Source organism: Puma concolor, chromosome C1 (assembly GCF_028749965.1).
Source record: "Puma concolor isolate L17-30 chromosome C1, mPumCon1.1.hap2, whole genome shotgun sequence".
NCBI classification, from domain to species: Eukaryota; Metazoa; Chordata; class Mammalia; order Carnivora; family Felidae; genus Puma; species Puma concolor.
The window spans coordinates 52,570,944-52,598,679 of record NC_141674.1 but is presented as its reverse complement, the minus strand read 5'-3'; the positions used below and the strand labels follow the sequence as shown (position 1 = coordinate 52,598,679).

General features: G+C 43.1%; 1 long non-coding RNA gene across 2 annotated transcripts; it reads right to left on the bottom strand.

Annotated features, from left to right (window-relative positions):
• Positions 1-634: 634 nt before the first annotated feature.
• Positions 635-27,388, bottom strand: LOC147578073 (uncharacterized). Of its 2 annotated transcripts, XR_015254189.1 has the most exons (6): positions 26,702-27,388; positions 23,054-23,138; positions 22,036-22,178; positions 9,291-9,522; positions 4,687-4,996; positions 635-1,325 (listed from the first exon to the last, which is right to left on the bottom strand). It is a non-coding gene; the product is annotated as an uncharacterized LOC147578073 (long non-coding RNA). The 2 variants fall into 2 exon arrangements; XR_015254188.1 differs by lacking the exon at positions 9,291-9,522.
• Positions 27,389-27,736: the final 348 nt, after the last annotated feature.

Here is a 27,736-nt window from a genome sequence, read left to right as displayed (position 1 = left end):
CAGTTCTATCATATATGATTTGTAACCCTGAGCAGGTTACTTACATTCTCTGTATCTTGGTTTCCCCATATGTAAAATGGGGATTATACAAGTGCCAATGTCACAGGGAAGACATGATTCAAATAAGATGCTGAAAACAAGGAAACAAAATCACTATCTCCAAAAGATAGCTGTATGCTCGGGTTCTTTGCAGCATTATTTACAACAGCCAAGACATGAGGGCACCTGGGGGGCTCAGTTGGCTAAGCATCCAACTTCAGCCCAGGTCATTATCCCGTGGTTCATGAGTTCAAGCCCCGCATCAGGCTCTGCACTGACAATGTGGAGCCTGCTTGAGATTCTCGCTCTCTCTCTCTCTCTCTCTTTCTGCTGCTACCCCACTTGTGTGTACGCTCTCAAAATAAAGAAATAAACCTTAAAAATATATTTTAAGAAAATAATAGCTAAGACATGGAAACAACTTAAGGGTCCACTGATAGATGAATGGCTAAAGAAAATGTGATATATATATATATATATATATATATACACACACACACACACACACACACACACACACATATGAATATTATTCAACAATAAAACAAAATAAAGAAATCTGCCATTTGTGACAAGATGGGTGGTTGTTGAGGGTATTATGCTAAGCGAAATAAGTCAAAGATAAATACAGTATGATCTCACTTATATGTGGAATCTCAGACACTGAACTCATAGATACAGAGAACAGATTGGTGGTTGCCAGAGGCCAGGGATGGGGGGTTGATGAAATGGGTGAAGGTGGTCAAAAGGTATAAACTTCCAGTTATAAGATAAATAAATCCTGAGGATGTAACTAACATACAGTATGGTGACTATAATTAATACTACATTGTATATTTGAAACTTGTTGAGAGAGTATATCTTAAAAGTTCTCATCACAAGGAAAAAGAAATTGTAACTATGTGAGGTGATCAAACTTATTGTGTCATCATTTCACAATATAGAGAGATTTCAAATAATTACTTTGTATGCCTTGGATTAATGATATCTCAAACTAGAAAGAAAAAAAAAAGATGCTGAGAACAATGTCTACAGAGTACCTACCACCAGAGATTTATTTGTCATTATTGGCTTTAGGCCTTGCAGCCTGGAAGACAGTGAGCAAGTTACTTAGTCTCCCTGGGCTTGAATATCATCATTTAAAAAACGGGAGAAATACTACCTGTCAAACCTACAGCACTCACCTTATTGGATCTTTCAACTTCAGACCTCGGATGGGCTTTCCTGCTTCTGAGATCCCCTTGTAACAAAGCCATGGTTCAGGCTGACTCACAAAGATAGGGCACCTGAAAGGGGAGAGAGGGACTCAGTCATTCTTCTACTCTCAGTACATGCTTCTACTACTGATTCAGTACGAATGGTGTCCTTCCATGTGCATGACACATGCTAGCTCAGCTCACTTGCTCTGCTCTCGGGAATTTGGTGGAGGTACACAAGACTCCTTCTTGTTCCCTGCCTACTTGCTACTCTGTCAGCCACCATCTGGAAAGCCCTTTCTAGATTGACCTGCAGCTACTCTGCCCCAAATATGCAGGAAAAACCAAGCTGTGCATGCCTTCCCTGCCTTTGGGGTCTATCCCTCCTGATGTCCCCCTTTCTTTGACCCTGGGCCCCAGATAGTAAGAAACAACTTCTCTGTTGTCCTCAGGGCAAGAGCAGGGAGGGGGATGAGACCCTCAACACAGAGCAATGTGCACTCCGGTTTGGGGACTGGAAAGCAATAATACACCCAGTCGTCCAAATTAGAAAATTCGATTCAGTCATGCTCGATAGGTCCCCCCACCAAGTCCTGGCAATCCTAATTAACTGATATTTATTCAAAGTAGTACATTTTTCATCATCCTTATTGCTATTACCTTAGTTTTAGTCTCATCCTGAGCCACCCGGAACATGGCAAACATTCCCACCCTGCTCCAGCCTCTTCCTCCATGCCAGAAAAAAACTTGCTAATTACTTAGCCATTTTCCAGTGGTTCCCCAGCTCCTATGGGATAATCAAAACCTTGCACTTGTGAACCTTAATAGTTCAGCTGTGGCTTTCCTCCATTCCCATGCCATGCCATTTCCCCCATACACAAGCTTTGCTGCAACCAAATTGAATTTCTCCCCAGGCCCCGAACATACCATCTTCTCAACAAGCTCAGCCTTTGAATAGCATCTTAAATGTCACTGCCTCTAGGAAGCCTCCCAGCTCTTCCAAGCAGGACTAGCTATTGGGCTTCACAGCACTTTGTACCTATTTCCATCAGCACACATACCATGTTATGGTGTAGTTGTGTGTCTATACAGGCAATCCAGATCTTAGTCCCATAAGGTTCGTTGAATTCCAGTTCTATGCCCTGTGGAAATCTGAAGCCTTTCCTATAGTTTTTGTGAATTCCCAAAGGTCTGTATTTTCCTTGTCCCCCAACTGCAATTCCTGCTTCTATGCATGCTGCCTCTGGTCTGCACAATGTTGACCCCAGTGTGACCAGGGCCACCATGTAAGGCTATATAAATTTTGCCCTGCTCAAGGGCACAAAGCTAAGGGGGAAAGGAGGTCTGAAAAACCAGCCTGTGCCCTACTCACCTTCTATACCCACCCAGAAGGGGCACCTTTCTCCAATTTGCACAAATGTGTAATGAGGGCTGGCAGTGGTCCTGTGCCCTTCCCAAATTTCCAATACAAACCCTTCCTTATAGTGAACATTTGTGATACCAAAGACTACTTAAATGGTGGGTGGGGGGAGAGCAGGGTAAAATGCAGGCAGTGGCATTTCTATTCTTAAAATACTGTTTTAAGTTTCCTCTCCACCAGGGAAATTTTACTGCCATTTCCTGTACATAATCCCCAACCTCACACCAACTCATTGGATCCTCTCATCCCTCCCATTTCTGTTCTACTACCCTTCTTTTCCCTTCCCTTCTCTCCTTCTCCCCCACCCCTTCTTCCTCTTCCTTTCCTTCCTCCCCTCTTCCTCCTCTCTCCCCTTCCTCTCCTTCTCCTTCTTCTATCTCTCATTTTCCCAGGAGCAACTTAACCACTTTATTTGTTCTTCATTTTTTGGCCAACACAGACTCTCTCTTTCACCTCAGAAATTTATCAAGATGTTTTTGCAAACAAAGAATGTTCATTCCCTAAAGGATGCCAGTTAACATCTACTGTTAATGCACATTTCAAATTATTACACATATGTCTGTTTCCCCCGATGTCTATTAATTCTTGGAGGGTAGAAGTTGTGTTTCTGGGGTGCCCTTCTTAGATTTAGTCAATATTTAGTAAAGGACTGAAGCCATTTGGAGCTGATTAAGACCAGGCTCAAGTTTTCACTCTGCCACTTATTCACTCAGGACTTTAGACAATTAGCCTAACTCTTAGAGCCTCAGTTCCTTCATCTACAAAAGCATCAGGACTAGCATGAGGGAAGTGAGGCACACAGGGCTCAAAATTTAAGGAGGCGCTCACTTGTAGGTTTGACAAAATTTAAGGAGCCTGAGAGTGAGTGCCCCCTTAAATTTTGTACTTTGGGAAACTTACTTGCTTTGCCCTAGTCCTGACCCAGATTATAAAATAGGGATAATAATGGTATCCATATTGTGAGCCACTAGCATTTTTTTACTGAGTTTTAGTGAGTGTTTTAAGTGTAGTTCCTATTATCATTTCAAGCTGCTTTATATGAGATTGTTCAGGAGAATTGTTAAATTTAATAGAAGCTATTTGAAAAGTAATGTTTAGAGTTATAATGATTCAAACAGACTTCTAATAATTTTCAACTTGGTGGAAAACAATGTTTTATACACATATTTGTTGTCCTAGGAGTTGGAATATATATGAATACCTCTTCACGTCTTGTCCCGAGTTATTATTACATAGAGTTGTCATGTGAGAAGCAGTTCATTGTTTATCTTGGAATATCTGTCCACAGGAATTTTGGTTAAGCCTCATATTTGACATCATTGTTGGATTTATATGTCCATAGCATCTTAATCCAATGCCTGTCTCTCCCAATTGGCATCATAGATGCCTATATTTGTACCTCAAGTTTCATTGCTCTAAAAGACAAATGCCCATCAAGTTGGGTGTTTCAACACTCCCAGGTTGGACATGTGCCCCAGATGCCCTTGGAAAAGTGTGCCTCTCCTGGTAAACTGCCATGAAAATTCTCATTGCATGTCTCCTCTTTGGTTTTCAAACAAGATCCCATTCTGACATGTCTGACTCCTCTAATGTTCTCTTTTTTAAAAAATTCTTCCTAACTTGTGATGAGCACTGGATATTATATGTAAGTGATAAGTCACTAAACTCTACTCCTGAAACCAACACTACCCTATATGGTAACTAACTTGAATTTAAATAAAATATTGGAAAAAAAATCTTCCTGACATTAAAACAATGCCTTCAGAGGGCATTAGGTCAGGTATAATGCATACTCAGGTATAATATATATAATCTCTTATATGAACCTCTGGGGAAAAAATTACGATTATTTTAAAATATACTAAACTCACCCATAAAGTTAGAGCAAGCTTTTAAAACTGTAAATGTCTGGACTCAACTTAGTAAAATCTTCACAAGGAAGTGTCATAGTGCTCCCTCTGGGTAAATATAAAAAAGCTGAGCCACCCCCACCTCCTCCCCCCACTCCCCTCCCCCAGTCAACACATACACCTGAGGCTTCCCATGGTGACAATTCCATGTCATGTAGCTCATCTGAAGTAAGATCATCCTCAAATAGCCTTTAAACTGGGTGAAACTTCATCCAGCTGTTTTCCCACAATGTGATGCCAAAGAAATGCTCAGGGACTTAAACACATTTATGTAGTGGTGGTTGATGATTGACAGGTGAGAATGTCAGGTGGGCTGAGGGACACCGAACAGCGGCAGGCAGTACTCGGCACATAGCAAGGCTTCCATCGATGCTATTATCTGTTGTGTAGGACATGCAGAGTGCAGAAGGGTACACACTCCGTCATTACGTCTACGAGAAACAAATGAGGAAATACACGTAAAGCAAAAAGACATCCAGAAACTACATGAAAATATCAACAATAGTTGTGTTTGGACGACCAGGAATTCTTTCCCTTTCTTCTTTTCGATATATTCTCATTTTTCTTTAATGAATTGTATTATGTTTATCATGTTACTAAATTTTGAAAGATAGTTTTGAGCTGGTCTGTTTTGTCTGCTCTCAGCCTTTATAAATCAAATACTCTCAAGACCTCTGAGGTGTTTGTCCTGAGAGAAAGGATGTGAGGGTGACTTCAGGGGAACTGACAGGGAGCCGTCCTCTGGCAATAAAGCTAATTGCTTTTTTACTTTTTCTTTTTGTCTTTTTCTTTTTTGTTTTCCCTTTTCTTTTTCTTCTTCCACCCTCCTTCCCTCCCTAAGTGGAGCTGAATCAATGATTTGCAGCTGGGAGAGCGGCCACAATTATTTCTCTAATTATTTTTTTCTACCAAATATTCCCATTGCCAAAGCTGCCTGTGCAAAATGAAAACACATAAACATTTACAAGCTTGTTGTTATTGCTTTTTAAGCAAAACAAAAATGAATTTATCCTAAAAGCAGCCAGACGGTGTGAGTCGACCTATTTTTTTTTAAGTTCCTTTTTTTACACCAGCAGATTTAGTAGCCAGAAACTGCCGGAGTCTCTTCACAGAATCTGAGCAACATAAAGACATTGACCTCTGTTAAACTCCTGACCAGCCCATCCAGTGAATAAAGTAAACAAAAAGCCCACAACTAAAGCTTGATTTTATGCCCCAGCTGTGGGACAGGATGTGAATTTTTTAAAACAAACAAACCAACAACAAAATGCAACCACTACCACCAACACCCCAGCATAAGGTGTGGCCCCACTCACCCAGAGCAGCACGAGTCCTTCCCCGAATGCTCCTGCACTAAACCCTGCATGAAACATGACTCAGAGCTCTGGGACTGTAAGAGCCCAGCCAGAGTTCACCTGGCATTAATTAAAAGCTCTGACTCAGGTGGTATATATGGAGGGACTTAGCATAAGTCAGTGCAGCAGTTGACAACCTTGAATGCACTGTCCTGATTCTTTGTGGTGAAAGGAGGGAGGGGGTTAAAATGATTGAGCACCCCTACAGCTCAGGCCCCCTCACCTACCTTAGCTCGGTCCATCTCTACAACGACCCTGTGAGGTGAGGATTAGTGTTCCCATTTTGCAGGAACAAAATGAGGAAACTGGGGCCTAAAGAAGTAAAGTAACTTGGGGAGTGTCACCCAGTAAGTTCTTGGCAGAGCTAGGAATAAAACCCAGCTCCCCTTCCAGTTGCCCAGTAAGGATGGACTGGGAACTCCATAGTTTGAAGGATGCATCCCAGGAATCTCAAACCTGTTCTTTACCCAAATATTCAAGTACCTCAGCCCGACCCTGTGTCTAAACGGGCTTCTGAGTGGTTTAAAGGAAAGGTGGGGTTCTTTTTTAAATGACATTTTGGCTCATGGTGTGCTGATGACACCATAGCAACCATAACTTCCCATGGAGTCCGTGACCAGGTCTTAGGAGATGAAGAGGGTGATCCCGTCTTGTCTCTGAATCTTGTCACCAGATAGCACAGGAGCCAGGCTCTTCCAGCCTGATCCTAAAGTGGCTACAGCTCCCTCAGCAGGCTTTAGTTTAGCCTGGAAGGTTATGGGGTTAGAAGATAATGGGCAAATATTTTAGGACCAACTCCTCATAAAAGAACAGGAAGGCCTGGGAGAGGATTTCCCCAAATCTTATCTATTCCTGGTTGGACAACAGTCAATCTTCAGGACGGTGACACATCACAGTAAAAGGGCTGATTGCTGTAAACTTGATAAAGTTCTCAACCCAATGTTAAAATCAGGAGAAGATGCTTTTTGAAAAAATGTATGTCATAAGGAGGTCTTTTCAGAATTAACAGTATATTTTAAGGCACTCAAATAATTTGTCTATTCTAAAGCCTCATGTCTTAGGGGCGCCTGGGTGGCGCAGTCGGTTAAGCGTCCGACTTCAGCCAGGTCACGATCTCACGGTCCGTGAGTTCGAGCCCCGCGTCAGGCTCTGGGCTGATGGCTCAGAGCCTGGAGCCTGTTTCCGATTCTGTGTCTCCCTCTCTCTCTGCCCCTCCCCCGTTCATGCTCTGTCTCTCTCTGTCCCAAAAATAAATAAACGTTGAAAAAAAAATTAAAAAATAAAAAATAAAGCCTCATGTCTTAATCAACTATTACAAAATCTTCCCTCTTCAGAATCTTGGCAGGATTTTGAATTGGGCACTGATTAGTTTGGGGCAAGAGGGGATTGGTAGGCATTCACTTGGGGTAGGGAGAGATTTAGTTCTTTTTGAAAAGAAGGAGCAGAAGTGAAATAGATATAAAAAGGTAACCCTCCTCACCAGGTCTTGGTTCCCACCGCTGAACTGCTGAGCCTATAAGCAGGCTCCTGCTTCATAAGAAAATGACCCCTTAATTTTGGCTCAAATTTCCTTTTAGTCATAATTACCTGTTATTATAATAATCTTATTACCACAATACAAAGCTCTAGAGGATAGGGAAAATATAAAAATCACCACTAATCCTATCACCAGCCCATAACAACATTTCAGGGTTTTTTGTTTTTTTTTTTCCCCCCTGCAAGTCTTTTTCCCTCTGTAGGAGCTTCATTCATCCATTCAACAAATATTTACTGGAGAACTGCTATGTGTCAGATACTGAGTTCTCCATTGTTATAGCTATTGTGCTAAACACAACCTTTTCCCTCATTCTCACTGAATAGTACAAACAGCTTATATTTCTAGCGTCAGAAAAAAAAAAAGGCAACATAAAACCCCTCAAAATTAAACTCTATCCTTGAAGCCCAAGGTGATGTCCCAGGAGCACCTTAGGAGCTCCTCAATGTGGGAAATGACTGGAGATCTAAACTCTGGTTATTTCCTATTCATTTGTGCAAGGAGAGGGGACCTCAGCTGGTCAGAGAGCCTGGTCTATCACTCATATCCAGGCCCGTCAGCCCCAATTACATGAGACCTTGACTGGAGGACAAATGTCCTCCCAGAAAGGAGCAAGCCTTCCCCTCCACATCTCCTGCACCTTCTCACCTCCACTGACCTGGAGCCTAGGCAATCTGGAGGCCTTGGGCACTTTGTCCCAAAGAGCACAAAACTAGATAATCTAGACAATCTGTTGTGCTCCTTGGGCCCTTGGAACAAACAAGATAGTAGTCCCCAGTTTGCCCATCTTGCCCTCCATGACAGTCAGCCTGGAGCCATACTCCCTCCAGGTCCTTGGCCCCCTGTGCCACCAACGTTGGAACATAAATGCAGAAACCACCAATCTTTCCAGCCAGCACAGGGTGCCTGTGTCTCCAGCCCACCTGGCAGGAACCCAGCACTGTCCTCCCACCCCTCTTGTCGCCCTCTCCCCTCCCCAACTTCACGGTCCTAAACTGCCTCTTCCCGTGTTCATCACATCCCCACACAAAGCTTGGGAGGGAAATTGAGCTGAGAGCACATGGGGAGACAATGGGTCCAGCAGACTTCTTGGAGGCCTCCTCCTAATGCAGAGGGGCTTTCTCAATGTGAAAGGCCCTGAGGAAATAGGGCCTTCATCTCCTTCCCCAAGGGTCACTCACCCCAACTTCCATCATGGTCTTTGTTCTTAGAACAAAAGCAGCATACATGAGGCCAGAAAAAAAAAAAATCATGTGACTATAGATACAGTCAAAATCTCTTGATGATGATTTGTTCCCATTTTAAACATGAGGAAATTTAGGCTCAGAGAGGTTCTGTGACCTGCCCAAGGTCACACAGCTAGTAAGTAGAGAAGGTGGGATTTGGACCCAGGCAATCTCACGGCAGAGCATGAGTCCTAAAAACTGTCCTACATCACCTCCATGCCAGTTACATGGTACCTACTATGTGCCAGGCATTATGCTGGGCCCTTTATACAGGTTTCTTTAGTAACAAAACAACCCTATGAGGAGATTGTATCTAATCACAGTAAGTAATTTTCTGGACTCAAATGGACTCTGCCTACAATCTTTTAAATTCAATTAAGGCTATCACCTCTGATTTTGTGCCCTTTCTCCTCTGCTTTGATGTGCCACATTACAACGAATGTGAATTTCAGTGTGGAATAGGCCTGCATTCAAATCCCAGCTCCCCCATATAGCAGCTCTATAACCTTGAGGCTCAGTTTCTTCACACATAAAACAGAGGTACATAGAACTTCCCAGTGGGTTGGGGGAAGAGGTAGTTAAGTGAGAGATTACAGGTAAAGCATGATACCTAACATCGGTGTCCAGTAAATGACAATGCTTATTAGTAATAAACAGCAAGTATCGAAACGATGCACGTTCGGGGCTTCCTGGCTTTGCCGCAGAAGCTCCACAAGTCAGCACGTGGTGTATTAGAAAAGAGTTCAGTGATATTTATCCAACGTCCTTATTTACATGAGAAACATGATAAGACAGCTTTGCTCCTCGTCAGCTTCAAGCGTGAGCACCTTGAGTCATACTACCTGTTCATAAAACAAGGATAATAATGTACTTATTCAACTCACCTGAACCATATGCTTCCCCACACTTCTCCATTCTCACTCTTCCTAATTTCCACAAGACAAAATGTTATTTTCTCTGTGGAGAAACTCTCAGACACAGAATCCAAAGCAGGTTCCAGGCTCTGAGCTGTCAACAGAGAGCCCCATGTGGGGCTTGAACCCATGGACTGTGAGATCATGACCTGAGCCAAAGTTGGATGCTCAACTGACTGAGCCACCCAGGCGCCCCAGGATATTTGCCATCTAAAAAAAAAAGTGTCAACTTTGGGGTTTGGGCATGGTGGGAACAGTTTGAATCTTGGATGGTGGCAATGAAGAATGCACAATTTTTTTCATTCTATCCAGCCCTACTTTTAACTGAGTTTGGTCTTATAAGTAGCTCCTAACTGTAGTAAAAGGAAAGAATGCTGAGCCTGACGTCAGGAAACCTGCTTTTTATTTTTCTTATTCATTTTTTTAATGTTTATTTATTTTTGAGAGAGAGAGCACAAGTGGAGCAGGAACAGAGAGAGAGAGAGAGAGAGAGAGAGAGAATCCAAAGCAGACTTCGTGCTGTCAACACAGAGCCCGACCTGGGGCTCAAACTCACAAACCATGAGATCATGACCTGAGATGAAATCAAAAGTCACACACTCAGCCAAATGAGCCACCCAGGCACCTAGGAAACCTGCTTTTTAGCTTTACCCTTGTCAAACACTAGCTCTCGAATTCTAAGTGAGTCAACAGATTCCTGGGAGTCTCCGTTTTCCTATCTGTAAAAAGGGAGAAAACGCCTAGCTGCTAGTGTTGTGAGGCTTAAAAAAGATAATGGACACAAAAGCACTCTGAAAATCCTGGATAGCCAAAAGACATGAGATGTTATTGTGGACTGTACTGATTAAACTCTAAATTATCATTGATAACCATAATACTAACAGTAAGTTCCAGTTGCATTTAATTTCTGGTAAAAAGCACTTTCCAGAATGACATCCAGCTTTGGTCTGTGGTCATATAGTTTACTGGTAAATACTTGTGTATGGGTAGCAAGTGACATCCCAGATGTGTCTATGCCAACAGTAATGCAAGACAGCAATCGTTCCGATGTCTGATTCCTCCTCTCTGAAAGATGTCCCATTGTAAGTAATGGCACACATTTGGTATATTTGGAGAGTGGCAAGTGGCCATTGTGGCTAGAGGAGAGTGAGCCAGGGAGATGGCGGGAGGGAATGAGTTCAAAGAAGCAGTAATAGACAAGGGTTTGTGGCATCATGGAAGGGGAAAGCCACCCAGAGGGCTGTGAGCAGAGCATGATGTGATCCAGCTTGGGTCTAACTGAATTAGTCCTTGTGGAAACAGGGAGGCCATGAGAAGAACATAATCTCTACAAGAGGCATGGTGGCTTGGAGTAGGGAGCTAGTGGTGGAGATGGTGAGAAGTGACATGAGTCTGAATAGAAGAAATGATGTGTAGGAGAGAATGATGTCAAGGATGAACCCAGATTTTGGCCTGAGCCACTGGAAAGAAGACAGTGGAGCAGGTCATGGGGAGACCAAGAGTTCTGCTTTTAAAAATATTTGCAAGCATTATACTTTTGAGTTTTACTAAAAAAATTTCCCATATATGATTTTAAAAAAAATAGGGGCGCCTGGGTGGCTCAGTCGGTTAAGCTGCCGACTTTGGCTCAGGTCATGATCTCGTGGTCCGTGAGTTCGAGCCCCGCGTTGGGCTCTGTGCTGACAAGCTCGGAGCTTGGATCCTGTTTCGGATTCTGTGTCTCCCTCTCTCTCTGACCCTCCCCTGTTCATGCTCTGTCTCTCTCTGTCTCAAAAATAAATCATTAAAAAAAATAAAAATAAAAATAAATTTTTTTTTAAATAAAAAATAAAGGGACCACATACACATAACCTGCCTTATACTTTTCAAAACAATTTCTCATCCACAACCTCATTTGGTCCTTGTGAAAAGCAGTCTTGTGAAATTGCTGCTACTATCCCTACTGTATCAGTGAGATTTCAAGCAGAGACGTGGAATCAGAGACAGAAAATAAGGGATTTGTTCGAGAATTAAGACCTTCTGCAAGTGTATGAACTGCCGGAGAAGTGTGTTGGGTGTTGTGCCTACTGTTGACACAGGTCAGTGGACTGCAAGTTGGGAAGGAAAGCTAGATGTGAAGTGATACGAGCAAGAACAAACCGGAACCCACATGAAAAATCTGGACCTCATATAGATTGACTGGAACCCTTGTCTGTCTTCTGCCACCTCCAATCTCAGTGTCATGGATGAGCTGTAGGAGAAGCTGTGCCCTTTGCACCCAACTACACATACTCTGGCCAGGACTTGACAAAGCTAGGATCGAGGATCTAGGAGGATCTAGGAGGAGCTAGAGGCCCTGTGGGCCCACCTCTGTCAACTAGCTGAGTTAGTAGATCAGCAGCAAAGTGCATATGCTGCCACAGTGCCTGCCACAACTTGAACATTGCCCTCTTGCAATGTTGGTGGGAATGCAAACTGGTGCAGCCACTCTGGAAAACAGTGTGGAGGTTCCTCAAAAAATTAAAAATAGACCTACCCTATGACCCAGCAATAGCACTGCTAGGAATTTACCCATGGGATACAGGAGTACTGATGCATAGGGACACTTGTACCCCAATGTTTACAGCAGCACTCTCAACAATAGCCAAATTATGGAAAGAGCCTAAATGTCCATCAACTGATGAATGGATAAAGAAATTGTGGTTTATATACACAATGGAGTACTATGTGGCAATGAAAAAGAATGAAATATGGCCCTTTGTAGCAACGTGGATGGAACTGGAGAGTGTGATGCTAAGTGAAATAAGCCATACAGAGAAAGACAGATACCATATGGTTTCACTCTTATGCGGATCCTGAGAAACTTAACAGGAACCCATGGGGGAGGGGAAGGAAAAAAAAAAAGAGGTTAGAGTGGGAGAGAGCCAAAGTATAAGAGACTGTTAAAAACTGAGAACAAACTGAGGGTTGATGGGGGGTGGGAGGGACGAGAAGGTGGGTGATGGGTATTGAGGAGGGCACCTTTTGGGATGAGCACTGGCTGTTGTATGGAAACCAATTTGACAATAAACTTCATATATTGAAAAAAAAAAAAAGAAAAGGGTTCCTGCTTCACTCCCACCTTCCAAATCTAGCAAAATGTGCCTTGGAGCCAACTTGAAATGGAATCCACCAGCTTATGAGTTGCTAGAAAGACTCATAGCTTTGAATACCCAAGTGGACAATTTGTTAAATAAAGGGAAAGAAATTCTGGGAACCAGGATCCCAGCTTAGCTAAGTTGACATGGTATAAAACCACCACACTTACTTTACAAGTGAAGAAAATTACCACCCAGAGAAGTCAACCAACTTGCTCATTGCCTTGCAGAACATTGGTAGCATTTTATCAGGTCCCAGGTTTGCTGACCTCTTGCCAACTGACTTTAGTTTATATTCTTTGAATGCTTGCTATGTGGCAGACACTGAATCATCACATCCTATGCTCGCCACAAGTCTATAGAATAGGTATTATTATGCCTGTTTATAGATGAACATGCTGAAGCTCAAACAGAAGTCAATGAACCAATGTAACATGGCTATGGAAAGGGAAAGCTTAGACTCAAACACAGGCTGGTCAGACCTCAAGCCTCACACTCTTAGCCTCCCTCTGGGTGTGTGGTCTTTCCTGCCACTAACTCCATGCCTGCCCTCTTTCCCAGGGTGGAGTATCCGAACATGGCTCACACTAAGAGAAATCCTGACACCCCAGTTTCTCCTCTGTAGTCTGTGGTGCTGGTCTGCGGCCAGTTCCCTGCCACTCCAGGGACAGTGTAAACCCACGGTGGGAAGTGCTCTGGTTTGTGCAATTAGGAGGTGCACCGAAGGAAACATGTACTCCAAACACAATGGGCCAAAAGCACCAGAACACAGCTCGGACCTGGAAGAAGCCCGTCTGCTCTTGGCCACAGTAACCAGAAGCCTAAAAATCAAGCAAATGTTCCCTCGATGCTGAGAAATTTCCCATGATTCCAGAGAGGCCAGGAAATAGAGCTGGGTGGGGGTAGGGGAAGGCCTAATGAATGCTTTAGTAATGAAACTTAAGATCTGTGGCTTTGGAGTTAGCAAATAACTCTATATTCTTTTAATTCTCTTGATGACCCTAATAATATTAATAACATCCATTATTACTCATTGCAGTTGACTGTTTATTTTGTGCCAGGCTCTCTTCTAAGCATTTCACATTAATTAACCCAGTTATCCCACACAGTAAGCATTTAGAGTAGAGAGTATTATTGTCACCATTTTACAAATGGGGATGCTGAGGCACAGAAAGTTTAAATAACTAGCCCACAATTATAGGAGCCCAGGGAGTCTGCCTCCAGAGCATAACCTCTCAACCTTTACCCTAATCTGTCCCTCAATAACCCTGTGACAGAGGGAGACAGAAAGGGAGAGTGGCAGGACTATGGTTCCCATTTTGCTGATGAGGAAACTGAAGCTTGGGATGGTTGAATAAGACATCTAAAGCCTTCCTGGCAGGCCAGGTTTGAAGCCAGAGCTGTTGGACTACAAAGCCCATGCTCTTTCCACTCTGCCACTCAGCCCTGTTAAGTGAGTGGCACATTCAGGACTTGAAACCAAGTCTAACACAAGCCCAACTGCAGTTGCTTATGATTTGCTAGAAAGACTCATAGCTTTGAATACCCAAGTGGACAATTTGTTAAATAAAGTCAGTCTAGAGGCCCAAAGATATCTGCCTGGTGAGTGAAAGGGTGCTCTCACACTTTCAGCCAGGAAAGTACCAACACTGACTTCCCCACCTTGGAAATGTTGCCTCACACCCTGGAACCAAAAGAACAAAAATATTCTGATTCTTGGAAGTCAGACAACCCCAACTCTGGTCTATGGCCCTAACTGGGGTCACCTCAGTGTTCAGCCCCTTGGAGAAAATGGTGTAGCCACTTATCCATAATTCAACAAAATTCATTCATCCAGCATGGCCTTACTAGGCATCCTCTCCATACAGACACACTACGGTGGGTGGGGAGGACATACACAAAGGAGCTCACACACAGCTCCTGCCCTCAGTGACTTTATTGGGTACCTGGAGAATTCCAGTTCCTTCCCACGACCTTCCCCACCTATACCACTTAACCAAATAATGTCAAGAAACACTATCACAGGAACCAATGGAAGTTAGTAGGAAACAGCTGATAAAAATTTCTTTCATCATTGACTCAGTTAATAAGTAAATATACGTTGAGTTTCTCTTATTTGTCAGGCACTCTGCTAGGCACTTTGGAGGAGAATCACATTTAATCTTCAAAACACCCCTGTATAGGAGGTATTACTATCTTTATTTTACAGATAAGGAAACTGAGACACATGGAAGGAGAATGACTTGCTCAAGATTATCCTGGGGGTTAGTGTTAGTAATTATAGAACCCAAATCTGACTTCCAACTCGGAGTTCTTTTATTTCATTGATCTATTTTTTTAATGTAAGCTCTATGCCCAACATGGGGCTTGAACTCATGTCCCTGAGATCAAGAGTCATATGCTCTACCAAGCAAGCCAGCCAGGTGCCAGGTTCTTTTAATCCCATCATACTAGAAAGGGAATTATAAGATCCTGGAGATCCAAGAAACGGGGAGTGAGAGGGGCAAATTGATGAGAAGCTAATTAAAGTTTTATTTTTTTACCTACCAGTGAAAAGCAGAAGTGACTAAGACAGCTAGTTACCCAACAACATGACCTGTTCCCCATCCATAGTGGACAGATGTTGCAGGAAGTGACTGCCAAGCCAGGTCTCCCTTTCCCCTTGCATCATGCTATGGCCATGTGACTTGTTCTCACCAATAGAATGTGGACAAAGGCAATGTATATCACTTTTATGTCTGAGTATTTAAGAAGTAGATGTGCTTTCTACTCCCACTTCTCCCATCGGCTGGTGGACGGCAGAGGGTCCTGTGGACCCTGGGATCCTGCAACCCTCTTGGGAGAAGAGCACCTTGGTAAACAGATATGTCTGAGCTTGATGTGAACGAGAAACGAATTGCTATTCTGTTGGTCCATTATACATTTGGGAGGAGCTGTTACTTATTACAGCATCTAGCATGACCTTAACTAAATGTGGTGGCCATATTTAGGCCAACATGCTAGGCTCTGGGTTATTCATTCCACCTTATAGGTAGTAAAGAAATCAATCTATCTGTACCTGTATCAAATCACAGTTACATACAGGCTAATCAGCCTTTCTTTTTTTTTTTTTAATTTTTTTTTTTAACTTTTATTTATTTTTGAGACAGAGAGACACAGAGTATGAACGGGGGGGTGGTCAGAGAGAGAGAGGGAGACACAGAATCTGAAACAGGCTCCAGGCTCTGAGCTGTCAGCACAGAGCCCGATGCGGGGCTTGAACTCACAAACCGCGAGATCATGACCTGAGCCGAAGTCGGATGCTTAACCGACTGAGCCACCCAGGCACCCCTAATCAGCCTTTCTAAGGACAGGAAAGGCCCTTGATCAGAGGTGCAACCTTCACTAGACAGTGAGGACTCCAAGGACAAGAGCTGTCTCACTGTTCTCTGAATCCCATGTCTTGGACAGTGCCTGGCTCCTGGTGGACAACCAATGTGTGCTTAATGAACAGATAATTTCCCAGGACCTCTTTGCCACCAGAAGATAGTAAACGGATGCAAGACTGAAACTTAGTGGCAGATACCTTGAAACCAGAAACAAAGGGAGTATTTCTAAAATCTCCAGGAGAGAATCTTAACTAAGTCTTGAGCCTCCTCTCCACCAGACAGACCTGACAAACACAAGAGCAGATAGCAATACGGAAATATTTGGGACTTACAACAACATTACACTTATAGTAAAACAAAAGAAGAAATCCCTCAATAAAATACCCTTGTGAAGGCCCCAACAGGGAAGGTTTCCTATGTCATGAGCTGAAGGGTTTCAATCCTGTCCTAATCCATGACCGGCCCTCGTATTCCCAAAGGATTTTTCTGCTTAGAAAGTTTTATGGGGAGGGCCTTGAAATACCCTGGGGGAGAGCTTATGGTAAATGTTTTAACAGGGTACAGTAGCCAAAATATGATACTTGATGTGGAAGAAAACCCAGATGGTGGCTGAGATGTCAGGAAATACAATTTTCTGTTTTCTCTGGGGAAAATTTTTTCCCTGAATTCCAGAACCTATGGTGATCTGGCCTCATAGAGAGTCAACTTGAAGCCTCAACACGAAAGGATCTCTTTGTATTTGTTAGGGAGGGGGTCCTGGACCACTACATCTGGGACCACTCAGCAGCTGGACTAGGTCCCTCTAACTAAGCTGCAGCAGAATTCAAATGATTTGACTAAGAAAGAGATTCATTCATTTGAAGGCCTGTGGGCTGATAAACATGAATGAGTTGATGAGAGCCCATGCTAGGTGACATGTGCCCTGCAGATATCGCTTCTTTACCATGGATACTTTGAAGATATTTATCCTCACAATAACCCTGAAAAGAGGTATCATGCTACCACCTTACAGATTCATCAACTGAGGCATGCCGGCCATCCAGCCAGGAAATGGCAGGGTCTGGCTTCAAGTCCAAGTCTTAGAGGATGCCAAAACTGCAGACGCCCCTTGGGTAGTACCCTCCTGACTCCTGATCCAACATGTTTCCCACCACAGCACCGCTGCCTGGGGCAAAGGGAAAGACATTCCTGCCTTAAATTACACACAGTGCCTCCACGTTAGGATTTGGTTTTGCTAAAGGGACAGGGCTAAAATATCTATAATTTAAAGGCTCAGGAGATACCATAAATACATGAGCTCTCAGGAAACTCCTTGGCCCCTCACTTTGGTGTCTAGTTAATTCAATTGCCATCACCACCAAAGGCAATAGCATACATTTCTCCTCTTTTGCTTCTATCCTTATGAGCACAGCGTTAGCTGTTGTTCTATAACCTTCTTTTACGATGAGGTGCCTGAAATATAACACTCTCAGCAGTTTAGAGCACAAAACTGACTTTAACACATTATGGTACATTTGGGGATTCAAACCTCTTGGAAGCAGGTCAAATGCAGGTACCGAGTTTGCTGCAGAATTCGGCTAGCTGAGTCGGACACATAAAGCTGCCTTTGCATTCCAACCTGTTATACCTCTAAGCCCAGCTCGATGATTTCCCCAAGCCCCAAAGCTGGGGAATGCCAAGCTCATTCTGGCTGGAAACCAAGTACAGTCTCCAGAGCTTAGACCAAAATTGTTTTTTCCAGGACCCCTTGACATGTCTATGTCACCTGCCTCCTTTTCTGAGCCCCTCTGAATTCCCCTCTCTCTAGGCCAGCCATTCTTGCTCTCTACCCCAACCTCCTCTCATAAAGTTTTCTTTTCCTTTTTTATCCTTGTCCTGCGGAATAATCATTTAAAAATTTTTTATATCCCTTGGTATTTAAAACTGCCTACTTATCACAAAAATAGGACAAAAAGCATCATCCACATCCTGCCACTTGCCCTTCCCTAGTTCATTTGCAGACATAATACCTACAGAGTTAGCATATTTATATCATAGATACAATTTGGGCAGCTGCTATAGTCCTTTATGGCTGGGTGGCAAATGGATTTCATCTCTTGTCCTGACTCTGTTCAGCCTACCTGGGCAGCTGACTTAAAAGATCCTAGACTCAGCAGGTAAGTGTGGTGGGACAATTCGTGTTTTTGCCATTGACTCATGTTATGGAGAAAGGACAGTGTGGGAGCACACAGACATACTTGCTTTTCTATATTGTCAATGTTTGTGGTAGTTGTCTGATAATATCATCTGTACCAATTCTTCCCATCCCTGGGGGCATGGAAGTCGAGTCTATTTCCCATTGAATCTGGGCTGGGTTTTTGACCAGTTTTGACCACTAAAAGGCAGTGAAAGTGACACCGTGACTTCTAGCCCTTTGAGGTTTTTTTTTTTTTTTTTTTCCTTTAGTTTATTTATTTATTTTAAGGTGGGGACAGAGAGAGAAGGAGAGAGAGAATCCCAGGCAGGCTTCTTGCTGTCAGCACAGAGCCTGACATGGGACTTGATCTCACAAACCATGAGATCATTACCTGATCCAAAATTAAGAGTCAGATACTTAACTGACTGAGCCACACAAGTGTCCTAGTCCTTTGAGGTCTTAAAGCCTCTTGGGATCTAGCCACCATGTAAAGAAATTTCAGTTGGACTAGATGGGAGATCCCATGGAGAGAAAGAGAAGCCCAGTCAGCCCCAGATGTTCCAGCCACCTCAGTGTAGCACCAGGCACGGGAATGAAACTACCTTGGTTACATAGCCCACGCCAGGTTCCTAGCTAAATGCAACCACATGAGTGACTCCGTCAGTATGACATGCACCAGAAGAATTTTCCAGTAGAACCCAGCCAATCCACGGAATCATGAGAAATAATACAATGTTGTGGGTTGGACCACAATTTGGGGTATTCTGTTACATAGCAGTAGATAACGCATATGACACAATTATTTTACTGGCTGATTTTCCTAACTTCCACTTTAGACCATCAAGTCACCTCTTGCATAACATATTCCCTGACCCTTCTCCACCCAGATGGAAATTGCAATTCTCTCTTTTGTGTCCCTTCTGACTCTTCAGCTGTCTCCTCTCCTGGACTGTGGATTGCTGGAGGCCACCGTCTGGATTTCATTCATATGTGTACCACCAGCTGGCATAGTGAGTGGTAAGAGCTCAATAAGTGTTTGATGAATGAACCCAATAAATAAGTTTACCATTGCACTGTGTCTTCCCTCTGCTTGCACTACTGCCTCCCCTCCCCCATGCACTGGCAAGTCTCCCTCACTTCACCAAATCTCTTATCAGCAAGGACTTCCTCTACCGCCATATTCAAAATAGCAACTTCCTCTATCCCTCTATAGCCTTTTATCACTTTTATTTTCCTTGATAACCTGTATAACTCTCTGAGAGCTTATATACCTATTTCCGGCATGTCTCTCCCCATTAAACTGTAAGCTCATGATGTCAGAGACTTGTTTTATTCACTGCCATGCCCCAGTACCAAGAACAACACTTGACATCTAGTAGGTGTTCAATAAATATCGTTGGATGAATAAATAACTTAATATATGTATCATAACAAGAACTACAAATTTTGGTAGTTTTCTCACTTTGAATTTGGGCTGTCCTGTATTTCATCTTTGAGCCTTTGTGGTAGGTATGGTTAGCACACACCAATATCTAGTTCTCTCTTCCTGCCTGGGCCTATAGAAGACTAGTCATCCCAACAATTTTGCAGTTAGGTGTGGCCATGTGAGTAGATCTGGCCACAGGAAGTGAGCGGAAGTGACAGCTAGCACTTCCAGGCTGAAGCACAGCTGAGAGAATGTGTTTTCTCCACAAGCTCTCACCCTGCCTTATGTTGAGATGATGGGGACACCAAATCAAAGGAGTGTGGGATTGTGGAGACACTGTATGGAGAACAGCTGCCCTGGAGAGTCGCCCATAACCACAGGGGACTTTTCATGAGTCAGAAATAAACTTGTGTTAAGTCACTGAGATTTTAGAGTGGGCTGTTAGTACAACAGCCTAGCCCAACCTGATCCAAAAGAGCCTATTTGGTTCAAATTCCTTTAAATCTGAGAAATAGATGAGGCGCATGTGTGGGAAGGAGGGAAGGAATGAGGTGTTTCCATCACCCAACTACTAATCTACAATTTCAAAGCACAGAAGTGCAGACACTCAGAGAAGTGTCTGCTCTGAGCCAGGCACGATGCCAGATCCTAAGCGAGGCACTGAGGAAACAGGGATGGATGTGACCCTATCCTTCTCCTCACAGAGCTCACAGACCAGTAAGAGAGACAGGCATGTTACTAAAATATGATGGAATATTGCATGGGTATAGTTCTACTATGTACAAAATGCTCAGAGCACACAGAGGGTGGGACAATTCTTTCTGCCTGTTTCCGTATTAAGGTCACTCTGGGCTCAGCTGAACAGGCACTGTTCCTAGAATACTCACAGGAGCCAGACCAGGTCAGACTATGTCTGGCAGTTAAAGTGGGCAAACAAGAAAAGGGGGCAAAGGTTTCCTTCCTTCCTTATCATCCCTGCTGTTGTCTCCTGCATTCTGGCTGTCCTTTCCCAATGTGGAAGGCCTCCCCTGGCTCTGCATGTCTTCCCTGAGGCCTGTCCCCTAAAATCAAAGCTCTAAGCTGCTGTACTAGTCAGGATTCTCCAGAGAAACAGGGTGATTGATTGATTGATTGTAAGGAATTGGCTCACATAGTTATGGAGGCTGAGAAGTCCCAAAATCTATAATCACAAAGTCGGAAACCCAGGAGAACCAGTGTTGTAGTTCTAGTCCAAGTTCACGGGCTTGAGAATCAAGACAGGCAACAGTGTAACTTCTGGCCTGAAAACCTGCAGTCTCAAGACCCAAGAAGAGCCAATGTTTCAGTTCAAGTCCCAGGGCAGCAGTCAAGCAGGAGTTCCCTCTTACTCAGCTTTTTTTGTTCTATTCAGACCTTCAGTCGATTGCATGAGGCCCACCCACATAAGTGAGTGCAATCTGCTTTACTCAGTCTATTGATTCAAATGTTAATCTTATCCAAAAAGAGCCTCATGGGCAAATCCAAAAAATATTTGACCAAATGTCTGGGCACCCCATGGCCAGTCAAGCTGACACATAAAATTAGCCATCGCAGCTGGTGACAATTGTCCTGCCTGCTTTCCCATTGATTCACGGTCAGTTCACCTTAGGAAGCAAAAAGGAGAGGAAGAGAATCCAATAAAACATTGCACAATGACAATGAAAATAAATCTCATTCATTTAGTGGCTATGGATAGCCAGGCATGTTAGACACATGCTCTCTAATCTTTGTAACAACTCTGCAACATGGGAAGAATGAGCCTTATTCTCTAGAAGGAACTTCAAGGTCAGAGAGGTTGAGTACCTGGCCCAAAGTTGCACTACCAATAAGTCATTGTATCTGCTAGTGGCTCTTAGAAGTCTGTACAGCACAGGCTTCTATCTCCTGCCCTGTGATCCCTGCCCAAGATCCTGACTTTCACATCTGTTCTGCCTGCTCTGGAGCCCTATGGTTATAGTTTCCTTCCTATGAATGTGCAATAGTGAAGTAAAAAATCCCAGCTACCTGCCACTTAATAAAAGGATGTGGTCATGTCAGCATGAAGACAGCAGGGCAGTAGATCAGTCGATTGCAAGAGTTTCAGGAACTCATATTCCCTGACTTCTCCCAGCAACCTCACCTTGCTACTTCTGCAAAGTCATTAAGGGAACAGCTTCTGGCCCGGAAGGTGCCTTTCAAGGGCACCCATGGGAAGACAATTCAGAAGCTGGTGCTCTGATGACAAGGGTCTTCTGTATCTGTTGCCCTTGAGCCTGGAGACCTCTATCATTTGTGCCTAGGTTAGTTTTATAGACTCTTGAGGAACCATGAGGCTGCCACTTTAAAACAGCTCCTTACCCTTTATTCACTGGTCACTTCAAGTATGTGATCCAATTGCTTCTCCAATCAGAAACAATTAAGGAGGAGGTAGTGAAGTCAGCCAGCTGGAGTGCAGGTGCAGGTGGCCTCAGGAAAAGTCAGAAGGACTGTTGTCACTGTACCTTTGGGTGCACGACGAGAGGACAATGAGTCAAAACATAAGCATAAGCCAATGTCTTCACCCGTTCTGGCTGCTGTAACAGAAAACTGCATAGTGGATGGTTTATAACAACAAAAGCTTATTTCTCAGAGTTCTGGAGACTGGGAAGTCCAAGATCGAGGTTCTGGTGGATTCGGTGTCTGTTGGGCCCATTTCCTGGTTCACAAACAGCTGTCTTCTTGCTATAACCTGACATGGCTAGAGGGGAAGAGAGGGCTCTCTGGGACCTCTCTTTTAAGGATACTATTCCCAGTTCACGAGGGCTCTGCCAAAGGCCCAACTTCCAAATATCACCACATTGGGAATTAGGTTTTAACATATAGTTTTAGGGGGCACAAATATTCAGTCAATAGCAGGCAAGGAGCACAAGATCTTTAGGAACAAAACATTTTTAATGTTCATCTTCTGCTGAGGAACTGTTAGCCCAAGAAGCAGGACATTTCCTTGGTTACAAAATTAAACTCTGTGAGGGTAAAGGGCAAGATAAACATGCCATTCTAAGAGTTTCTGAGGACAAACCCAGAGACTGTGTGTGTGTGTGTGTGTGTGTGTGTGTGTGTGTGTGTCTTTAAAATAGTTCTTACTGGGGCGCCTGGGTGGCTCAGTTGGTTGAGTGGCCGACTTCGGCTCAGGTCATGATCTCATGGTCCGTGAGTTCGAGCCCCGCGTCGGGCTCTGTGCTGACTGCTCAGAGCCTGGAACCTGTTTCAGATTCTGTGTCTCCCTCTCTCTCTGACCCTCCCCCGTTCATGCTCTGTCTCTCTCTGTCTCAAAAATAAATCAACGTTAAAAAAAATTTTTTTAAATAAATAAATAAAATAATAAAATAGTTCTTACCTACAATTGCAGTTGGGCCAAGACCAGAACGCTTACTCTAAAATCCACACAAACACCATGCATCCTCCATTTCATCCAATGTCACCTGTACAAGAGGCACGTTTAGTATAAGAAAACACTTATTCTTCCCATCTGAAATACAAGCTCTTGGGACTTCACAGGGACCTTTTGAGGAAAATCTATAACCAGTGATTTTTCAGTCTTTGTTTTGGACTCCAAACAAATAAAAAAAATAAATATTGGTGTTTCTACCAGCAACAATAACTCATTATGGCGTAGACATAGGGTTTTACTGCAGGATGGGAGGGTGGGGTGAAGAGAGGGCATGTGTGAACTAAACAAGCCCCTCAAATGATTTGGATGCACAATGGAGAGATAATTAGGGTGGACTTCTACATGACACAGATCCTAATAGGGGACTGCCTAGTCCAGCTTCGTAGACCAGACAGATCTCACTTTATTTCTCCTTTGTCTAATTTAAATTTAAACAAATATTTATTAATAAGACAATTAAAAATAAACTTGAATCTCTTTGGATCGCTCTCTGTTTTCTTTTTATCTTTTCTAGAAAATTGAACCAGCCAGGAGCTGCATTTGCAGGAGGACATGGACTTTGGAATCAGAGAGATCCAGGCTTGAATTCTAGTTCCTCTCAACGCAGGGCACTAAATCCCTTGAACCTCAGTTTCCTCATCCTTGGACCCAGATAATCCTATCACCTTTTAGCATTTGAAGTGTCTTTTATGCAACAGACACTCACTAAATTTTTTCTGGTCCGCTGCTTCTCACTGTAGGTTACCTCCCAAGTACATTTCTAAGAATTGGCCTATTGTATATATTTGTCATTTTTAATAGCTCTAGAGTATTCCATTGTGATAATGTCAAAATTTTCCCTGCCATTTCTCCAGTGGCATTTGGATTGTTTCTATTTTCCTTTCTTATGAATTGTACTGCTATGAACATCTTTAGACAGATTACTTTTTTCTCCTTATTTCCGTGAAATAAATTCCCAGCAGTAGAATTACTGGATCGAAGAGTAGGAACAGCTTTGTAGCCCTTGTTATTTATTGCCAGATGAATTTTCATTTTCTTTTTTTTTTTATTTTCTTAAAAAAAAATTTTTTTTTCAACATTTATTTATTTTTGGGAAAGAGAGAGACAGAGCATGAACGGGGGAGGGGCAGAGAGAGAGGGAGACACAGAATCGGAAACAGGCTCCAGGCTCTGAGCCATCAGCCCAGAGCCTGACGCGGGGCTCGAACTCACGGACCGCGAGATCGTGACCTGGCTGAAGTCGGACGCTTAACTGACTGCGCCACCCAGGCGCCCCTGAATTTTCATTTTCTAAGAAACTGTCATCTGAGAGAGCCCAGCATATGTGGTAGATATTACGAACGGTTTCCATCTGTCACTGCTGTTCCTGTCACAAGACGTACTGGAGAAACCATTCCCAGACTCTCAAATCCCATGAAGGGCACTAAGTGGTAGGAAATGTGGAGTAAATAGAGAAGAAATATAAAGACCTGGAATGTGTACAGATGCAGGGCTGGGAGAGTGAAGGTTGATCAAGTTCTCTGCATTTAGGGATTAGGATATGACAAGACCAAGTACTTTTGTCTGAACATAAAGGATGCTGGGGGACAATTCTTCAAATAAGTTCATGTTTACTCTTTTTATTCTATATACATTTATGAGCACTTACCTAACTTAACTCACCACCGGCATTTATGTGTCAGAACCTGCCCACCCCACCCCCACCCCCACCCCCACCCCCGCCGCCCCTACTCATTTTAAAGTTTGAGAAAGGTGAGAGGTGCAAGTCTGGCCCTGCTTACCAAGGGCTTCTTTCTACTAAGATACTGGAAGAGAAGAGACTTGCTTAAGAAGCTAAGGAAGCCACATTAAGGGTATGAGTAGAGCCTAAAATCAGAGGCAAAGAATAAAACTGAGGTACAGAACACAAACAAGAGCTTCCCTGGGATAAGCAAATAAAAGAGAAGCAAGAGTGTCGGGGACATATTTGGAATAAAGGAGGAATCTGGACAGGAGTAGGGGTGGAGACAGGGGTAAGACAATAGTAAACCAAGGCAATTTCTTAAAGCTTTTTAATAGTGCTATTCAAATCTCAAATATCTTTGCCAATGTTGTTTCCTGCTTGATCTATCTATAACCAAGAAAGCTGTATTAAAATAGTGAAGGATTTGTTAATAACTCTTTATAGATCTAACAAAGACTTTACATATTTTGAAGCTATGCTCTTAGATAAATGGGTTTTCAACTATCTTCCTGATAAATTGAACTTCATAGTATCATGCTAAGTGATTATCTTTTTAAAGTTTTGCCCTCAAAGTCTATTTTAATTTGCATCAATTTCACTGACCCTGCTTTCCCTTGGTTAATATTTTTCCTGTTATATTTTTTTCTAGCCTCTGACTTTAAAAACTTGTCTGTGTTCATACATTATAATTGAGTCTTTTATGGAAAGCATGTGCTAAATTTTGGTTTTATATAGCCTGAGAGTCTTTGTGTTTTAACAAGAGAGTTTAATCCATTTACATTTATTTGGATTACTGATTGATTTGCATTTATTTCTACTCTCTTATTTCTATTTGTCTTTTTTTTTCTATTTGTCTTTTCTATTCATATCACTTTTACTGTCTTATGCCCACTCTTCTTACCTTCTTTGGATTGATTGCATTTTTTTCTTTTATCCATTCCTATTCTTTTCACCAAAGTTAAATAGTTCCATTACCTTTTTCTCAAAAAATACCATGTGCTTAGAATGCCTTAAATCTGATCACCCACTTCTCCACACTTACACACTATTTTTGTCCATATTATAGTTCTATTCTCTTTGCCCCAAACAGACATTAGACATTATCATTATTTTGGAAATTAAATGTTTTCTTGGTTTTGTCTACAAATATACCAAAATCTTTACTCACCCTTATCTTTCTTCAAAAACATCAATTGCTTCCAACCACACCCATCCAATTCCATTCTCTTCATGGGTGTTTTCTCCTTATTACCCAAACACCTGACCCATCACTGTATGGAAATACACTTGTATACCTTCTCAGTTTACCATGGGGAAAATTTTAACAATCACACTGCCTCCTTTTGCCAGGAAACCATGAGCTTTATCTACCATGAGTGATGGCATTCTTTTTTTTTTTTTTTTTTAATTTTTTTTTTCAACGTTTATTTATTTTTGGGACAGAGAGAGACAGAGCATGAACGGGGGAGGGGCAGAGAGAGAGGGAGACACAGAATCGGAAACAGGCTCCAGGCTCTGAGCCATCAGCCCAGAGCCCGACGCGGGGCTCGAACTCACGGACCGCGAGATCATGACCTGGCTGAAGTCGGACGCTTAACCGACTGCGCCACCCAGGCGCCCCATGAGTGATGGCATTCTTATTGCCAGCAATCAGCTCAAAAGTTTCATGTTAACATTTGCATTCTTGGACATTCCAGGAACTGTCTGCTGTGGGTCAGATTTCCTGGAAAGCAGACTCTGATATGGATATTAACATATAATAAACTTACTGGGGGAATAATCTCAGAATAAACACAATGAAGGGCATGAAAAAGCAGAATTAAACTGAGGGAGAAGTTAGGGTATTGAAACACTCACAGCAAAGTTCTCACCTAATCCTGGATGGAGCTCTGGAGCTTGGATGGATCTTCAGTCTCTCAGGACCCCTCAGAAAGGGGGTGTGACCTTGGACGAGAGCAATGTTCACATAAGTTTCAAGTCAAAGAGAGGAGAGCAATGGAGCGACAGCTTGAGGATGTGGTATGGTCAGGAAGAGATTTCTTTATTTTTTTTTTAAGTTTACTTATTTACTTCTGAAAGAGAGAGAGTGCAAGCAGGGCAGGGGCAGAGAGAAAGGGGAACAGAAGACCTAAAGTGGGCTCTGTGCTGACAGCAGAGAGCCTGATGTGGGGCTTGCACTCACAAACCATGAGATCATGACCTGAGCCAAGGTCAGATGCTTAACCAACTGAGCCACCTAGGCACTCCAGGGAAAGATTTCTTTAAATGAAAGAAATGTTAGCACTTTTTAGGTTAAAGGTAAGGAACTAGAGGAAATGGGGTTTTCCAACCATCAGGAGGCCTGGCAGTGGGAGGGAGGCCCTTTGCTGAGACACTATGGCACTGTGAGAGAAGCAGCCTTGAAAACTCTGGACCACTAGGGAAAATAACTCTGTGTATGAGTGCAGATGTGCATGTTTGAGAGTTACTCATTAAACAATCGTGAGAATGGAGAGGTATGCCTGAACCTCACACAGATGGGGAGATCTTGAAGGGAACCAGACCTAGAAAAGAATCTATGCTTTAATCTATTTAAAAAACCTGTTGAGGGGCGCCTGGGTGGCGCAGTCGGTTAAGCGTCCGACTTCAGCCAGGTCACGATCTCGCGGTCCGTGAGTTCGAGCCCCGCGTCGGGCTCTGGGCTGATGGCTCAGAGCCTGGAGCCTGTTTCCGATTCTGTGTCTCCCTCTCTCTCTGCCCCTCCCCTGTTCATGCTCTGTCTCTCTCTGTCCCAAAAATAAATAAACGTTGAAAAAAAAAAAAAAACCTGTTGAACTTACTGAATCACTATTTCCCAAACTTCTATGACCACAGAACTTTTCATTTTTCTGGAATATCTGTTGATGTGTCTCATAGCATTCCTCAAA